Source organism: Ailuropoda melanoleuca, chromosome 2 (genome assembly GCF_002007445.2).
Source record: "Ailuropoda melanoleuca isolate Jingjing chromosome 2, ASM200744v2, whole genome shotgun sequence".
NCBI classification, from domain to species: Eukaryota; Metazoa; Chordata; class Mammalia; order Carnivora; family Ursidae; genus Ailuropoda; species Ailuropoda melanoleuca.
The window spans coordinates 135,162,340-135,180,097 of NC_048219.1; the positions used below are offsets into that span (position 1 = coordinate 135,162,340).

Below are 17,758 nucleotides of genomic sequence, written 5' to 3' on the forward strand. Positions count from 1 at the left end.
CTATGGGTGGGGGAGATAGATGGTGGGTGGCAGGGGAGGGACAGGGAATAGATTGAAAGAAAAAAAAATAAGATATGAAGGAAAATAAAGGTGGGATCTTGACCAGACTGGTAGTTGTTAATTATGAACTAATTAACACATCTCTCAGCATTTGAGGTCCCCCAAATGACAACTAAAAATGCTGTGGAATGAAGGTTTATTATTATTGGCTAACGACCTTACATTGATCTGGGATATTTGCATTTGAAAATACGGGTACCCAACTTCTCACTGGAAAAAAGAGTCACATCAGGATAATGGACTCTCAGATGATGAGGGGAATAGAGAGATAGTTTTTTTTCTAAAAATAGAGTGGGTAATTTCTTAGATTTGTACTTAGAGAAAACACAATGACAAGTATTTTGGCAAGGTGTTAGAACTTGTGCATTAGTCTTGTCCTAATGGAAGAGAGTCTGATGAAATCATTACATTTGAGCAGAGCAATCTTATAATAGATAACGCTCTCTCTATGTATAAACCGCCAAAAGAGACTCTCAGCCTGGGTTTCATGGTGCACCCCACTTATATACTCTCTGACCAAGGGCTGTGGGATCATACTCAGGTCTATGTGAACACCCAGCTCAACAAGGCGAGACACACCAATGGAATTTTTTTTTTTAATCCCAGTCAATCTGAGTTCACAAGGAAGAGATTACAAGGAATAGTTGACGTTATGTCTTTTCCAAACCATTACACATATTTGACATTGTTTAGACATGTGGTTCAGAATACATTTTCAATCTGGTGTTTTAGAACTCACTTAGGAAGTCACAAATTATAAATGAATGAATGAATGAATTAATGAATGAATAAACAAACCAATGAAAGCAAGGCAGACAAAAATAGAAAATACAAGGTACACGTCTTTGCTATAAATACAATTATCACCATTGGCTATGAATTTGAGGGAGTACGTCCCACAATAAAGGCTATCATTTGGCTGAAAATCATTTTTGCCTATTTTGAGAAGTAGCAGATAGATGGAGGTTAAAGAAAAGGTGAGTAAGAAATATAATGACACAGAGAATATTAGCATGGATCCTGTGCAAGGATGGCATACAATTTCACGAAGCATTCCATATTAAAAAAAAAAAAAGGAAATTACTCCATTTATCTATACCTTTGGGGAATGATGAGATGCTTTATATAAGTGTTTGATCACTTAACCTGATGACTACTTTTTTTTAGTTCACCCACCTCTTTTTCTTAATGTAATCACTTTCTATAGAATTTTCTAGTTTGTACAGTGGATAGACATTAATGATATATCTTTAGGTATAAGATCTCCACCACCTCTGATGTAACACAGTAATGTCTGTAAGGGCCTTTGGCTTAGCATCATATAAATAGCCCCGAACTCCAATGTTTACAAACCTAGTCTGCCTTTTATTGGTATCTTCCTTCTCAGTCTTCCGTCATTTCCTCCTGCCATGATTGATTTAGCTGTTCTACTCTTTCTCAGGCATCCCCATGCCTACCACATTCACATCCTCGCCCACTGGAAAACAATCCATGGACTTTGTGACAACCACGTCAAGTAGTTACTTTCTTCTCACTTCCTGGTGTGTGTATCCAACTCGAATACCCAAGGCAAATTCTAAAAGCGTGGTGGTACCCGATTAGAAAATCCTTTCTGATTGAAATTATTTTAAATCAAACCGTCACAATTTTTATTAGGATTTGTTGTCTACTAATAGGTAAATGTGTCCCATTTGGAGTTTATAGTTCATTTCGTTCCACAAGGTGATCAACCAAAACACCAGATAACATTTTATCGGTACTTATTTTAATGTGCGGCTCCTGCCTTTTACTAGTGAGTTCAAAATAAGTTTTTTTCTTTGCTCTTTCTGCTAACTCTAAAATTTTCCAGAGGCTAATGAAATCTGAATCTTAAGAAGGTCCTAGCTATAGTAACAGCAAAATTTAGCATCGCTGAAAAGATATGAATAAAACTTCCCAGGCTTTTTTCTCATTAGGATGCTACTCTCCAGCTACACAGAGTCATCCTCATGAATGAAGCTATGCCTGTATGCTTAGCAGTAGAACTGTAACAAAATTTCAGTGAGCAACTTTTCACTGGAGGCCCTCTAAAGTTGAGCTTTTCGTATGGCTGACAGTACATAAAGTATGACCCGCAAACATAAGCCTTTCAAACACTAACGACGCCCTGTTCATAGTAGGTACTTTATAAATAGTAGAGCACCATTTCCCTTTCCTTATTCCTTAAAATAACCTGAACCAGTAAACATTTCAATCTCATTTTTCAGAATGGAAATTAAAAATAATAATAACCACTTGGCCCTACTTGGTCAGAATGAAAGAAGGTACATCTGTCTACGCCGGCTGGTTACAGAAACTCGGTGGTCAAACTGTTTCCAAATTGGTCTGCATTCTTCCAACTTGGAAGCTTCCTTAAGTGTCAGCCACCATCCCTCCTTACAGGACTGTAATTGCTTGCGTTGAGGAAGGGTTAGGTGGTCTGGGCTGTGTAGCATGTCATGCACCGCCAAGTCCATCAAATGGCCATCAGAACAGCGTGAGGACAACTGAATGCCTATGTGAGTAATTCTGAGTCTGTAAGCACAGAGTGTGCACAGGAGAGCAACACTTAAAAGGTCTAAAAAGCATAAACTGCAATATGCTGGACTCCCACAGCCACACTCCAATTTAATAATGTCTTCAATCAGTATTAATGAATGGTCCTTTTTCAGGGATTCACACGCTATTTTCCTGAAAGGAACAAAACATGCTAGAAGATTATCTTCTAATTCCTATCTTTGTTTCTTTAATATTATTAAATAATAACACACAGTAAACTCTGATGTCATGCTGAGATAATAATTCTGTGTAAATCTCACATTTTTATTACACTCCCAAGTCACAAATATGATTCTCTCACAAATTTACATGTAATACATAGTCCCCAAAGAAAGAACTCCTCCCTATAAAAGTGGCAAAGCATTTAGGCATATTTCTGAGCAATAACATTCAAATCAAGATTACCATGGGGCGCCTGGGTGGCACAGCGGTTAAGCACTTGCCTTCGGCTCAGGGCGTGATCCTGGCGTTATGGGATCGAGCCCCACATTAGGCTCCTCCGCTATGAGCCTGCTTCTTCCTCTCCCACTCCCCCTGCTTGTGTTCCCTCTCTCACTGGCTGTCTCTATCTCTGTCAAATAAATAAATAAAATCTTTAAAAAAAAAAAAAAAGATTACCAACAAGTGATAGGTGACCATTTTCAATGAAGAAAACTATAGAAAACAATTGAATCAGTTTACCATTTGTAGCAGAAATAAAATAATCCATACTTGATGTATTCTGCGATACTTTAAAAACTTCCCAATCATGGCAAATGCAAAATGAAAATTTTTGTGTATCTAACATTTTTCTTCTGATATACATATAAAGCACAGGAACTATCATGGCAACCAAACGTTTTATGTAATTTTTAAATTTGATTTAAGAATGTCCAGTGGAAAGCCACTTTTAAAGCATAATATGACAATAATCAAAACATCTCCAGTTCATTACATTTAAGAATATTCTTTTACTTTCCACCTTAATCCATGTTATTATAATTTATTTTGTAATCTACCTCAATTTAATACTTGTAAGATTAACTTATCTGCAACTTTAATATTCTGGGATTCAAAGTTCCTTCTAGGTTTCTGCAAATACTGGCATTTTTCTTCCCCTTGTTTAGGAGGAGTTTTTTTGGAAAGGGGGAGCTGTTTTAAAAAAAAAACATATTAAATGTGAGTGGGCATTCAGTTACACACTATTTTAGTTAAAAATGGGGGGGGCGCCTGGGTGGCACAGCGGTTAAGCCTCTGCCTTTGGCTCAGGGCGTGATCCCAGCGTTATGGGATCGAGCCCCACATCAGGCTCCTCCGCTATGAGCCTGCTTCTTCCTCTCCCACTCCCCCTGCTTGTGTTCCCTCTCTCACTGGCTGTCTCTATCTCTGTCAAATAAATAAATAAAATCTTTAAAAAAAAAAAAAAAGATTACCAACAAGTGATAGGTGACCATTTTCAATGAAGAAAACTATAGAAAACAATTGAATCAGTTTACCATTTGTAGCAGAAATAAAATAATCCATACTTGATGTATTCTGCGATACTTTAAAAACTTCCCAATCATGGCAAATGCAAAATGAAAATTTTTGTGTATCTAACATTTTTCTTCTGATATACATATAAAGCACAGGAACTATCATGGCAACCAAACGTTTTATGTAATTTTTAAATTTGATTTAAGAATGTCCAGTGGAAAGCCACTTTTAAAGCATAATATGACAATAATCAAAACATCTCCAGTTCATTACATTTAAGAATATTCTTTTACTTTCCACCTTAATCCATGTTATTATAATTTATTTTGTAATCTACCTCAATTTAATACTTGTAAGATTAACTTATCTGCAACTTTAATATTCTGGGATTCAAAGTTCCTTCTAGGTTTCTGCAAATACTGGCATTTTTCTTCCCCTTGTTTAGGAGGAGTTTTTTTGGAAAGGGGGAGCTGTTTTAAAAAAAAAACATATTAAATGTGAGTGGGCATTCAGTTACACACTATTTTAGTTAAAAATGGGGGGGGCGCCTGGGTGGCACAGCGGTTAAGCCTCTGCCTTTGGCTCAGGGCGTGATCCCAGCGTTATGGGATCGAGCCCCACATCAGGCTCCTCCGCTATGAGCCTGCTTCTTCCTCTCCCACTCCTCCTGCTTGTGTTCCCTCTCTCTCTGGCTGTCTCTATCTCTGTCGAATAAATAAATAAAACCTTAAAAAAAAATAAAAATGGGAGGGGATGGTGGTGAGAAATACTCACATAAAGATATCTGCCATGCAGACTCTTCAATTCGTTCATTCTATGTTTTCTTTCTTTTTTCCTCTTTAATAAATGAGAGGAAAAGAAATCTTTGGCATTCCAGGAAGTGATTCTGAAGGGCAACCTCCATCACATCATCTAGAAGAACAACTGTCCAACAACATTATACTAAAGGCAGTAAATACGGTTGTTCCAAAGACCAGCCGAAAGCTGGAGCTTCCGTCAGTGGCCATGCCTGAAGCTCATCATGGTTTGGACACTGCAGCTGAAACCTCAAGCCTTACGCACGGAGCAACAATGAAGATATTGTACAATCAACCAGGATTACAGTGAAGAAAAACAAAGTACTTTCAGATCATAAAAGAAATGATTATCACGAGGGAAGAGAAATGACTGTTGGATTTAAAAGGCAACCAGAGAAAAATAAAAACAAAAGTAAATATAAAACATCAGCACCCTCCCCCAGAGGATGTTAAAATCACAAAGAAAAAATTTCCAAAGGAAATATAATAAGCTCACAGATGAAAAAGCATTTACACAATCCATTTTAGGATACACACTTTGCTAAATGATCTGCAAAATTAGAAAAAGAAACGGATTCATTGTAGAGGTGCATTATCTGAAGAGTACACAGTGTCCAGAAATTCTGCTGCTTCTTTCATAAGAATCAATGTGAGGTTTGGTTATAAAAGATGGTGAAGTTATTTTGTAAGGAGAAGGAGGAGGGGAGAAGCAGGAGGAGGGGGGAAAAAGAAAGCTAGAGAACTAATATCAAGCCAAGAAGCAAAAGGGAGTGTCAACAATGTTTATTTCCAAACGTGGAGAGGGCTTCTTGCAATATAATAAAGTGCCTTCTTTTTCCTTCAACTAAGATATAAAAGTTAAAAATCTCCAGTACTCCTGAAAAGAGATGGTTTCTGTAAATGATGCACTTTTTAAATACCATTCAACAGTTATTGTAGAAATTTGGCTCATGAAAAAGTTGCCAGAGGAGAGGACAAAATGGGCAAAGGGAGCAGGAGGCACAGGCTTCCAGTTATGGAATGAAAACATCATGGGGATAAAAGTCACAGCACAGGGAATATAGTCAATGGCATCGTAACAGCACTGCGTGGTGACAGATGGGAGCTACACTTGTGAGCATAGTATAGACTTGTCCAATTACTACGTCGGACACCTGAAGCTAATACCACATTGCGTGCCAACTATTCTTCAGTATAAAAAAGTAAAAAAAAAAAAAAAAAAAAAAGCTGCAGCTACATTTTTCATGAGGCAAATGACACTAGGCACATGGTTAGTTGTGCACTGTCTTGCCAGTGTTTCGTTTCATGAACACTTGGGTCAAAATTCGTAACAGTGGTTCTTATCCTCTCATGTCCCGGTAAATGGGTGTAAACGTTCTTCTCCTGTCAGTAACAGGCATCACTGCAGTAATCATGGATCCTTTCAGAGAAGATGATGCGAGTGGTAGAACCCTTCTCTAGCGGGAAGCTGAGAAGGGGCTGCAGCCTTGAATACCCCTCTCAGGAGCGTCTGAAAGGACACCGGAGGTGTAAACCTCTTCCCCTTTTGAGAATCACTAATCTTCTCAAAGGCTTATAAACTCCTTTCTCCCTTAAGAAAAACTGATCTTTGAATGAAGATAAAGAATTTATATTTTTTTCTCCATGTCAAGTTAGCAAGCTTCCCAAACATGCTGTGTATATGCTGGATTCACCAAGGTCATTCACTAGCCCACATTTGGTAGGGCATGCACTTTGAGATTGATACATATATATATATATTTTTTTCTTGTAGCAATGAAAGATTTATACCTATCCATCACTTCATTGTGGTCACCAGCAGAAGAAAGCTGCCTGGGTTTAAGGGTATAGACAGACCCTGGGATAGAATGACGTTTCACTTTGGCTTATCCGCTCAGCAATTCTAACCAAAGCTAATAAAGCATAGATCAAAGTCATACGTTTACAGTAATATTAATGGCAACCTCAGTTTTAAGTAAATGATCTGGGCCTTTCACTCAGATGTGTGGGTCTCAGGAAGATGAAGGAAGAGGTCAGGCAAGCCTTGGCTGTGACAACATTCACTAGCACGATTAACACCTGAAACAATTAGCTTTAGTAGCCACATAAGTCTTTAAGTGCTTAGTGACTATTTTTCTATCCCAGTGATGGAAAAACTCTATAAAAAAGTAATCTCCTTACACACAGGCATTGTATCCCAGCAGTGGCTTCTGTGTTAGGCACCATCTTCCTCTTCAAGATCAAAGCATTCCTTCCCCTGGCTGCCAGGATGTTGGCGGCTGATGGCTCACAGCTAAGCCCTTTTTTAGGAATTATCCTTGGCCTAACATTATACCCCTTACTGGAGCCAGGGGAGGGATAGCCTGCGCATAATGCATGGCCAAGAAGAGGGTGGAGCAAGGGAGGAACTGGCCTTGCCACAAATCTCAGTGGTCAAGAGAAATAATATTTTCATGAACTATTTTTAAAAATAAAAAAATGTAAAGAATCCATGATGATCAAATACCACAATTTTAAATAAAGACAGCATCGGTAATAACCTTTATCTTTCGGCCTGAGCCTCCAATATGGCTCCACACAGCACTCTTACTGATCCCAACTTTATTTAATATGTTCGATATTTTGTTCATTGTGGATGTTGTATTTAGATTTCTAAAAACGGTGCATTAAAATATTTATCTTGGTTATTGAGTTTTTTGGCATGCCTAAATTTCATCCTTGAGCAGAGTGCCTCCCTTACCTCACCCCAGTCCCAGCCCTGGCAGGTGGTACAATTGCTTGGCTCATTTGCCCCAGAGAGGGAGAATATTGAAGGGCCATCCGAGCAACAGAGTCCCTGTGGGACTGGCTGAAGCCTTTCTTGTGACTTCATTGTAGTCCCCTCCTGCTTCCTGTTATTAATCCAATCCTTCCCACTGCTACTCCGAAGAACACCCCTACCTGCAAGTCTCAGTCTCTGTGTGTGTTTTCCCTAAAACATCCCTGTAGGAGAGAGGTGAAAATCAAAACTCAGAGAAGCTGTGGGAATCTCCCAGGTTCTCAGAGTTCCTAAGTGGTAGAGATGAGAACCCAGGCATGTCTCATTTGAAGCTGGTGCTCCTCTTTGTAAAACCGTGTAGACTAGGACCAGAATTTGGGACTACAGTCAAATAAGCCAAAGGTCAAACCCAGATGCCAACAATCCCCGTGCATTTCCCTAACAGTGAACTGGAAATCAGGCTGATTTCCAGGAAGTAAGCCTCTGATTATGTCAGACCCTGCAGCAGATAGAATAATACCCACCCCACCCCCCAACAAAGATAGCTACATCCTAATCCCTAGAGCCTAGGAATATGTAAACTGACACGGGAAAATGGGTGTTCCAGATGTGATTAAGTTAAGGATCTTGAGACGGGCAGATTGTACTGCATTTCCAGGTGGGCCCAATGTCAGCAAAAGGGGCCTTTTTAGGGAAAGAGTTGTGATGATGGAAGCAGAGGTCAGAGGAGTGTGACCACGAGCCAAACAATGCAGGCATCCTCTAGAATCTGGAAAAGTCATGGAATACATTCTCCCCTAGAGCCTCCAAAAAAAAATACGGCTCTACTTGACTTTGATTTTAGCCCCATAAGACCCATTTGGACTTTGGACCTCCAGAAGTATGAGAGAATAAGTGTGTGTGGTTTCAAGCCACTTTGTGGTAATTTGTTACAGCAGCAATAGGAAAGGAATAGAGATCCCAAAGGCAGCACCTTTGCCCTCATGTCATGGCCCTGCTCAAAACACTCAGAGGTGGAATGAACCCCTAACAGAACTCAGACAGAACCAGCAGCAGAATTTAACAATGACTTCTCAGTTGTGTTACATGGGAAAATACATTCTTTTTCAAGAACTTGGATATATGGAAGGATTGACGATCTTGTTCTGGCTCCAGATGGTCATGTTCTCCTAACGACAGATGGAAGTCCAGGACAGGCGGGCTCATCTACATGGGAGAGAGAGAGAAATGATTAATATAAGAAGGCCACAAGATGCAAGATCTCTTTAAAGCATGCTTTTTACTTTTCAGATTCTTCATTAATCCTCTTTGAATTGTGAATATTATATTCCTAGTATTTTACCATGGAACAAACTACTCTTGGTTTTCTTCTCTTTCCTTGCTGCGCCTGAAGACTTTCGAGTTTAAGCTTTTCCTGCACTGAAGCAACAATAGACATTTTTGTTGTTCTTGTTGTTGATTAGATTTGGGGTCTGATGTGCCATCAATTTTATTATAAAAAAGCTAACTATTAAAGAGGTTTTTGTTTGTTTGTTAAGACTCATTATAAGGAAGAGGATAAAATACTTCTGCTAGAAGCCAAAACAAGAGAATTTGGGGCAGCAAGAAAATATCTTGAACAGAAACAGAAAACAGTAGGGCTTCACTACAGGTAAGAAAGGGGTCCTGTCATGGGGACAGACAAGAAGGGAGAGGAAAGTACCGTGTGTGTGTAAATCAGGGGTGGGACAGGGAGGTAAAGGGGCAAGGGGAGGCGGTGATACCTAAGCAGGTGGGACCTCACAGCACGTTGCAATAACATTCTGACCTCAAGTGTGTCCCAGCGAGATGTGGGACCACCGGTGACCCACAGGAGCAGTCATCACCAGCAAGTGTTAGCTTTCATCCACGTAAGCGTCTCCTGCCTCTTGGAAGCTCCCTTAGCTGTACTTGCCTTCTGCTTCGGCTGAAGATTTTGCTCCATCAGCTAGCATCTTGTTTGCAGCCTCCCTGAAGAAATGATGCATATCCTTTCCCTTAAATTTTGATTGGTTTCTGCCTAACTTGGTCTTACCTCACACTGCCTCAGGACATAATGTGACCCCAAGAAAAGTGGGCTGGAGTCTTGATAACGTAATGGGATGGCATAGCCAAAAATCCTTGGGAGCTAAATGGGACCAGCCTAATTTGTTACCCCCCACCCTAACATGTCTTTCACATGAGATGGGATAATGTTTAATGGCCTCCTCTTAAATCATAATAAAATAACGCGTAAATATAAGGGCCATCCTGCGCAGAAGAAACGTGCAGGTCAAAGATCTTGTTATAGGTCAACACACTCTTTGAAATAGCTTACTAATCACTACGGAGGAGCACTGTCATTATGGCTGGTCTTCCCCTGATGTGGAAAAGCATCACCCTGGACAGTTATGGAGTACTGAGACTCAGCACGGCAGGCCCCCTGGACTCCTAGTTAGCACCGAAGTGGTGCAGAGCTTGGTAGGTCCTCGTTTGGGTTTTTTAGAATCTGATAGAAAGAAACCAGATGGAAGAATTATGATTTTGAACAAATAATTTACCATGTTAAAAACTACTTTATCAGAGAAACTTGAGGAATTTTTCCCATTATTTGACTGAAGTGTGTGCTTTTTTATGTAGATGGTCAGCTATGCTGGTGCCTGAGTGCCTTTTAAAAAAGTATATTGTATTAAATATTATGGAGGGAGATGTGCAAAAAGATCGGAGGGGATGCTTGTTGTGGAGCCTTTGGGCTGCCTGCCCAGAGCTTTCTGATCCAAAGAGGTAGACTTGGGTAGACTGTTTCACTGGGTGGACCCTCTTGTGGCCAGAGTGGGAGAGAGATGGGACCAAGGGGCTATATGTCTGTCCCTGCATGGGCTAAACCTGGACCACGGGAGCAGGGAAATGTCCGTGAGAAATAGAGAAGGGCATGTCTGCCCTGTTTGACGTTCTCCTCTTGCCTGGCACAGAAGACATCTTCAGTGAGCATTTGTTGAATGCCTTGACTTAGTAAATGGCTGGATGGAAGGATGAGTGCAGACCTGCAGAAAAGAGTGGAGGAAAAGGGATAGAGTCCTGCCCACATTCCAGTCCATGGTTCCAGTTCCTTCTTGCCTCCTAGCTCCAGTACTGACCTTCGTAGCCCTGCATGAGGTCCTAGGAACCTCACACATGACTCGGTCCATTCTATGTTGGTTTCTGTTATTTGCAAATGGTAATCACTAATAATAATTGGAGGTTTGGAGTCTCCTTTGAGACAAACATGAAAAAAAAATCTATGAGATTTATTCTATGTGTATATTTATATGAGTGTATGTGTGTGCATGTGTATGTATATACAGTATGTAACTATACAGATCTCCAACTGAACTGGATCAATTAATCAGTGTCCCTGCACTCTCTTCCTTATATGTAAAATGAAGGGATTAGACTAAATGATCTGAATTTTTAAGAGGTAATGCTTTCTAGGAATTATGCCAATGATTTGTATAGAAGATATAATGTTGCCAGAAAACAGTGCCCAAGATAGGCTACTTGGGGAATTCTTACACTTTCCATGCTGTGTCATTGCTGAAAACAGTTTGGTGGCTCTTTTGGAAGTGCATTCAGAGGTGGTCGCCCGCTATTGGAACTCCCTCCACAGAGGCAGATCTTCAGCCTGATGAAAAGGTGACTGAGGGTGCTGGTAACACCGGTTTGGGCAAAATCTGACTGTAAAATAGTAAGTTTTCCCCTGACCTGGCCCTGGAAGCAGACCCCAAGGAGTGCATATCAGTAACAATGACAAACCAAATTGGAATGTCTGGGGGTGGGGGAGGGGAGATAACCTGCAGCAGTCACTCACGCGTGGCTGCCCTCTTTTCAGCTGGGGCCTCGGGATCCCTCTCCCATTAAGCACAGTGCTGGGCCCCGTACCATGTGCTCAGTGCCAGGTGATTGATGGAGCCAGATTCATAGCGACAGACAGGTCGCTTTACATATATTTTCTTATTTCACACTGTCAACAGTCTCTTTTTCAGGCCCATTTCAAATGTTAGGAAAGAGAGACTTCAAGAACCTACACAATTTGTCCCAAATCCCGCCGCTAGCAAGTGGCGGAGGATGTGAGGCCAGTCTGTCTGACTCCAGAGCCCGCTCTGCTCTCGGGCCTCCCCCTGCTCAGCCTAAGTGGAGGCGATCGAGAATGGTTCCAGGCATTTGGCCTGCCACCTAATTCAACTGGCAGTGATGAAGACTGTCCAGTAAGTAATGTTGATCTGAGCCATAATGTTCTCCTGAATAGCACTGTCTGCCCCAAAAATAAAGTTAGGGGATCATAAATGGTTCAAAACACTGCCCATCAATATTTTCACAAAGTGAAAATCACATGCATTTCTAGCTGTTATTTTTACTTTGTATTTTCCGAATGTCTGAAAGGGCTGCGTACCTTCTAGAATACTCTTCTCTACGTGTCTCAGCTGTCCATGTGGGTTTTACAGGCGTGACTTATTCCTCCCTCCTTCTCCGATATGCCTGAAGTTAGGGCAATTCTGCCACCCACTGAAGTTCAGTTCTAAAAAGCTAATAGCTTTGGCAAAACAGCAGAGGGGTTATTTATTTATTTGCTTTTTCAAGCTAGTGTGGAGAAAAGGGAATAGAACAGGTTCCTCCCAGATGCCTGATTTCTAGCCAGCATGCTGCACGAATCCCTGGTTGAACACATTTCAGCCATCCTGTGCCTAAGGAGAAAACCACCACTCCTGCCTGTGTCGCTATGGTAACTGATGCTCAGCAGGGCAGCTGCAGTTTCATTTAACGTAACTGGCTTTTAGAACTTGAGGGGAAAGTATGCTTTCATGTAAGAGAAAGGGAAAGGCGACTGGTTTAATTAATGTGTCTCAATTTAACATAGGGATACAGGTCACTTCCACTGTTTGACCATAGCGTGTGTAGCTCTGTTTTATATCTGTATCAGATCTAAGGCATCAAAGGATGGAATATTTCTCTCATCATGTGTGAAGTGCACAAAGTGGGCAGAAAAGCAGAGACGGGTTGTGTTGGACCCTTTGCGAAAGGTTTTTCACTTTATAAAACCATCTCGGCTTGAGAGTGTATAGAAGAATTGCTTCCTCTCCTCTCTCGAATCCACAAAGGAGGCCTGAGAGATGGGTTGCTAGGCAACCTCACACCGAAGACTGGGGCGCTTTGAAATTAACATAGCTGACCTCCCCGTCAGCTCTGCAGCTCTGCTATTCAAAACCATTTTGTGAGGCCGTAGGACACGAGAAAATAGCTATAAAATGTAAATACAAAAATAAAGACTAAGGGAAATACATCTAACTTGTTCCAGCAAAGACCAGGATTCTCTCAATGAAAAAGGCAACAGTGTGAAAGGGCAGGTTGAAGGGGAAATGGTGTTAGTGGCTACAAATCTAGAAGCTTGTATTTTGAATAATCTAGGAAGCAAATTTTCCTGTTTTTAGAGATGTTTATAGCTGCCATGTAAACTATCATAGCAAAGGGTCTGAAAATACGTGAGGGCAAACGGAAATCAGTTTATGATAATAAGATCTGCTACGTATTTTTAACAGAAAGCTCAACTCTCAGTCCTCAGCACTTGATGTTTTGCTTAGGCTCCAGAGTCTCCTATTCTCCTTCCTGCCACTACATCATTAATATGACACTGGTGGGTGTGGGAAGGGATGGCATTTATTTTGCAAGTAGATGAATATTTGGAGGGAGAATGCAAAGCTGGTTTATGGAGCAAAGCATACATTCTCGTCAACAATAAATTATTTAGTTCAATTTTTAAAATACCTCATATCACTGCAAGATGCTTAAGGCAACACTTTAAGATAGGTTGTTAAATTTATCAACATTAAAATCAATCAAAGTTGGTGGTGCTGAGGAAGGTGGGGGACAGCAAACAAATGTTGAGGTCTTTTAGTAGGTTTGTTTTTCATCATGAGTGTTGGGTGAAGCAATTCTGAAACTATTTTAGATGGATTATAGGATGAAGAAATGAGTATGCTGAAGTTGCTGAGGCTCACGGTCTCACTGTGGAAGAAGGGATGGACAAAGAAGACTGGGGGAAAGCAAGAAAGAACCCAAGATGATAAAGTGGAATTGGAGAAATGGATGTAATTTTGTGATTTCTAAAATATGTGTATTTATATGTGTGCATGCATGGGTATGTGCACACATATGTGTGTGTATACATGTGTACATGTGCATATGCATGCATGCTTTTTATTTGCTCTAAGTGTTTAAATTTCTTTTTAGGGGCACCTGGGTGGCACAGTCGTTAAGCGTCTGCCTTCGACTCAGGGCGTGATCCTGGCATTCTGGGATGGAGCCCCACATCAGGCTCCTCTGCTAGGAGCCTGCTTCTTCCTCTCCCACTCCCCCTGCCTGTGTTCCTTCTCTCGCTGGCTATCTCTCTGTCAAATAAATAAATAAAATCTTAAAAAAAATGTTAAAAAAATTTCTTTTTAGATTTATTTATTTGAGAAAGAAAGTGAGCGAGGGGAGGAGTGGAGGGAGAGGTAGACAATCTCAGACTCCCTGCTGAGAGCAGAGCCTGACACAGGGCTCTGTCTCATGACCCTGAGATCATGACCTGAGCCTGAGATTGTGACCTGAGCCGAAACCAAGAGTCAAACACTTCACCGACCAAGTCCCCCAGGCAGCCCTGCTCAGAGTGTTCAGAAGTAATTCACCCTAGTAGCAATGAACACCTCGGCAGTAAGAGTTTGATCTCTAATACCATCCCCACACTAAAGGGAACCAGGACTCCTTGGAGAAACTGCTGATTGCAAGGCTGGGGAAGGGAAGTCAGAAGTTCAACCTAAGACATTTTGTTATACTTCAAAGTAGGGAAGTACTCAAAAAGAAAAAAAAAATGATGGGGGTATGTCACAAGGCCATAGGAGCCAGCTTAAGGCAGCTCTTGCCGGCCAAATCTGAAACAATTTGAGCAACAAAATAAGGACATTAATGACTTATGAGTTATTGAGGGGAGAAAAAGAATTTATGAATCCATAAATAGAATAATTCATAAAAAGTAAAAAATAATAAATAAGGGAGGGGCTCTTGCTTACAGTAAAATGCTGAGGGCTGACTGGTTGGTACATGTGGAGAATGTGCTGATAATAGACTAGACTGTCTTTTATAACCATCATGGTAAAGAAGACATCAGGCAAGAATCATGCTCATCTAGGGATATTTTTGAAGAGTGGCTATTTGTATGATCTAAAATATCTCCTCACAGATTGGTTACTAGCTACAAGGGAAAAAACTAACAACTCCAGAGCGGGAAAATTTGGGTAATCAAAATTAATGTCACCAATCAGGATATATGGACATTGTGTGCTTCCAGAAGTTACCCTAAGGACAAGGCATTACTTTTACATAGTATTAGGGCCAGGTTTGCTCAATGTCAATCTAATCATGAAGAGATATCAGACAATCCCCAAATGTGGAACAACTCTACAAAAGAAAAGCACTGGATGACTGTATCCTTCAGACATGGTTGTGTTATAAAAGACAGAGAAAGGCTGTGGGAATTTCCCCAGCTTTAAACAAGACTAAAGAGACATGACAAGCAATGCAGTCCCCAGTCCCAGAGTGGAACCGGACTGGAAGGATACTATAAAGGACATTCTGGGATCAACTGGCAGTAGCGTGGGAGATCAAAAGTATTGTATCGATGTTAAATTTACTCAAGCTCACAACTGTTCTGTGATTGGAGAAGATCCCCATTCTTGAGAAATACACAAGAAAGTACTTAGGAGGACAGGGGTGTGTAAAATAATGCAATTACTCTCAAAATGCTCCGAAAAAAAATTCTATGCACGGGTATGAGTATATAGTGTGTGTGCCTAAATGTGTATATAAACATAGGTAACTGCACAGAGAAGGCACACATGATGGAGCTTTTGAGGTAAGATGATGGCAATATTTTAGTATATATCTAAGTAAACGGCAGGTGGGTAGTCTTTGTTCTTTCCTTATTCATGCAACTTCTGTAAATCTGAAAAGATTTCCAAATGAAAAGTCAACCAAAAAAGAAAAAAAATTCTCTTTTTGTGAAAACAAAAACAATTTGTACTGGAACTAAAATAATGAGTATTTGACATTTTAAGAAATCTATGAAAACAACAAGAACCCAACATATACCAAAAGATACACTATAACTAGAGTTATGGAGTCCATGTTTAGCACAGAGAAGTGCTAGCAGGATCCAGACACACCCTGTTTGCAACATTTCTTCCCCTTGTCTCTTTGTGGGGCATATGTTCAATCATTTTAACTTTGCTCTTGGGTGTTCCCCAAATCCTGGACTTTCCCAGTTCCTAAATTCCCCTTCAAATGTCTTCTGCAATTTGTGACTTAAGTCAATGTGAAAAATGGCCAGACGTTTTTCAAGAAATTATGTCAGGAGAGAAGTTTTTATTCATTGACTAGAGCAATTTCAAGTATTTAACTTAAACTGTTTGAAAAGAGCATTTATAAAACTGCTTAGCATTTTAGCACATTTTTTCCATCAAAGTTTTTAAACTTAGTGTGTTTTTCAAAGAAAGTTTAATCTCTAACTGGGGAGCAGGACCCATTACACCCTGACCCATTATAAGTGAGGATAGGACTACTTCCCAGCTCTGTTTGTGATTAAAAAAAAAATTTTTTTTTTGTAAAGCTTCTTACATCATTTACTCATTAAAAATAAAAGTAGCCTGCCTTTGGAGGAAACTGAAATAGTAATTACCTTCTTAAAATATCCTTATGTATTTTTTTTAAACAGTTTCTTCTACATTGCCAAAACAATTTGTTTGAAGAAAGATAAAAATAACATGCACACTATTTGAAAACAGTTTGGTTTAAGATTGCCATAGCTTCTAAGGTTATACCACTCGGAAGGAAGACATTTAGAACCTGCTCATTACTCTGCTTTCATTTATGGGATCAAATTGCTTTTATGGGCATCGTGCCAGATTCATTTATGTGCACTGTAAGGCAGATTGTAGAGTGAAGCATTTTTTTTAGAAAACATCTGGTTCTTAAGAAGAGTATTAAAAGGTGGGTAGCACTTTTTTTGCCCATAACTATGATTTATTATGTTACAGTAACCCCCCTCTAATCTGGCAGGCGGACTTCCAGCAACCACAACCAGGAACCTGGAAGTAAGTGAAAAATACTTCAGTGCTCAAGGAAAACAGAGGCCCCCAAATTCCACGCATATGAAAGAGTGGTACTGCATTTAGGTCAAAGACCATTTTATTTATCACAAAACTACTGGAGCCAATTAGCATAAGGGCTCCTGAGGCCACCTTTGTATGTCATACCTCTTTTCTGCGCTTATTTGATTCCGATATTCTCCTTACAAAAATCACACATCCCTGCAAACTCATTCTTCTAAATGCCCCCAGAACCTCATCCTTTTCCTACTCCATTTTTCCCTCTTCTTATACCACCTTCGATATCAGTTGGCTTTAAATATTCTGTAAATATTCCAAGATGCTCAATTAGCTCTTACCTTAGAAAACAAAAAACCAAGCAAGACATTTGTCCTATCACTCTGCAGCCAGCACACCCCCACTCCCTTACCCTCATCTCTGTATCTAAACATTTTTTTACGCTGTCTGTAACTCCTCACCTTCCATTCACAGGGCTGTTACTAACCCACAAGGAATCTTTGTTCCGATTAGAAGAGGGGCCCTCTTCCTCCAAGGGTGGGGGGAGTTGCAGGGTATAACACCTGGGTGCTGGATTTCAGCCTCCACCCACTCCCCCCTCAGCTGGGTCCTTCCCGTTCTGGACACAAACTACACAACCACACTTTGTGGCCCTGTGTGATTTCAGTTATTTCCACTGGCTTCTTATTAAATTTGGTAGGTTCATCACTAAAACTCTATTAGAATATGAACTAAAAGTGCAGAGAACTGGCTTTGCTCTCAATTTTTCTGCAGTTGCGGGACTGTGCTCTTGACCCATTTTGACGAGAGAAACTTCCAGCCTCCTTAGTAATCCCATGTTCTCCTATTATCATGGCTGTAACACTCCTGTTAACATTTCCCAGCAGTCTTTTTCTATCTTCTACATCCTGAATGAATCTTTTCCTCTGACAAGTGAAATA

General features: G+C 40.4%; 1 pseudogene; it reads left to right on the plus strand.

The window, feature by feature from the left end:
* The first annotated feature begins 1,038 nt into the window (after nucleotides 1-1,038).
* Nucleotides 1,039-1,125, plus strand: LOC117801272 (annotated as a pseudogene).
* Nucleotides 1,126-17,758: the final 16,633 nt, after the last annotated feature.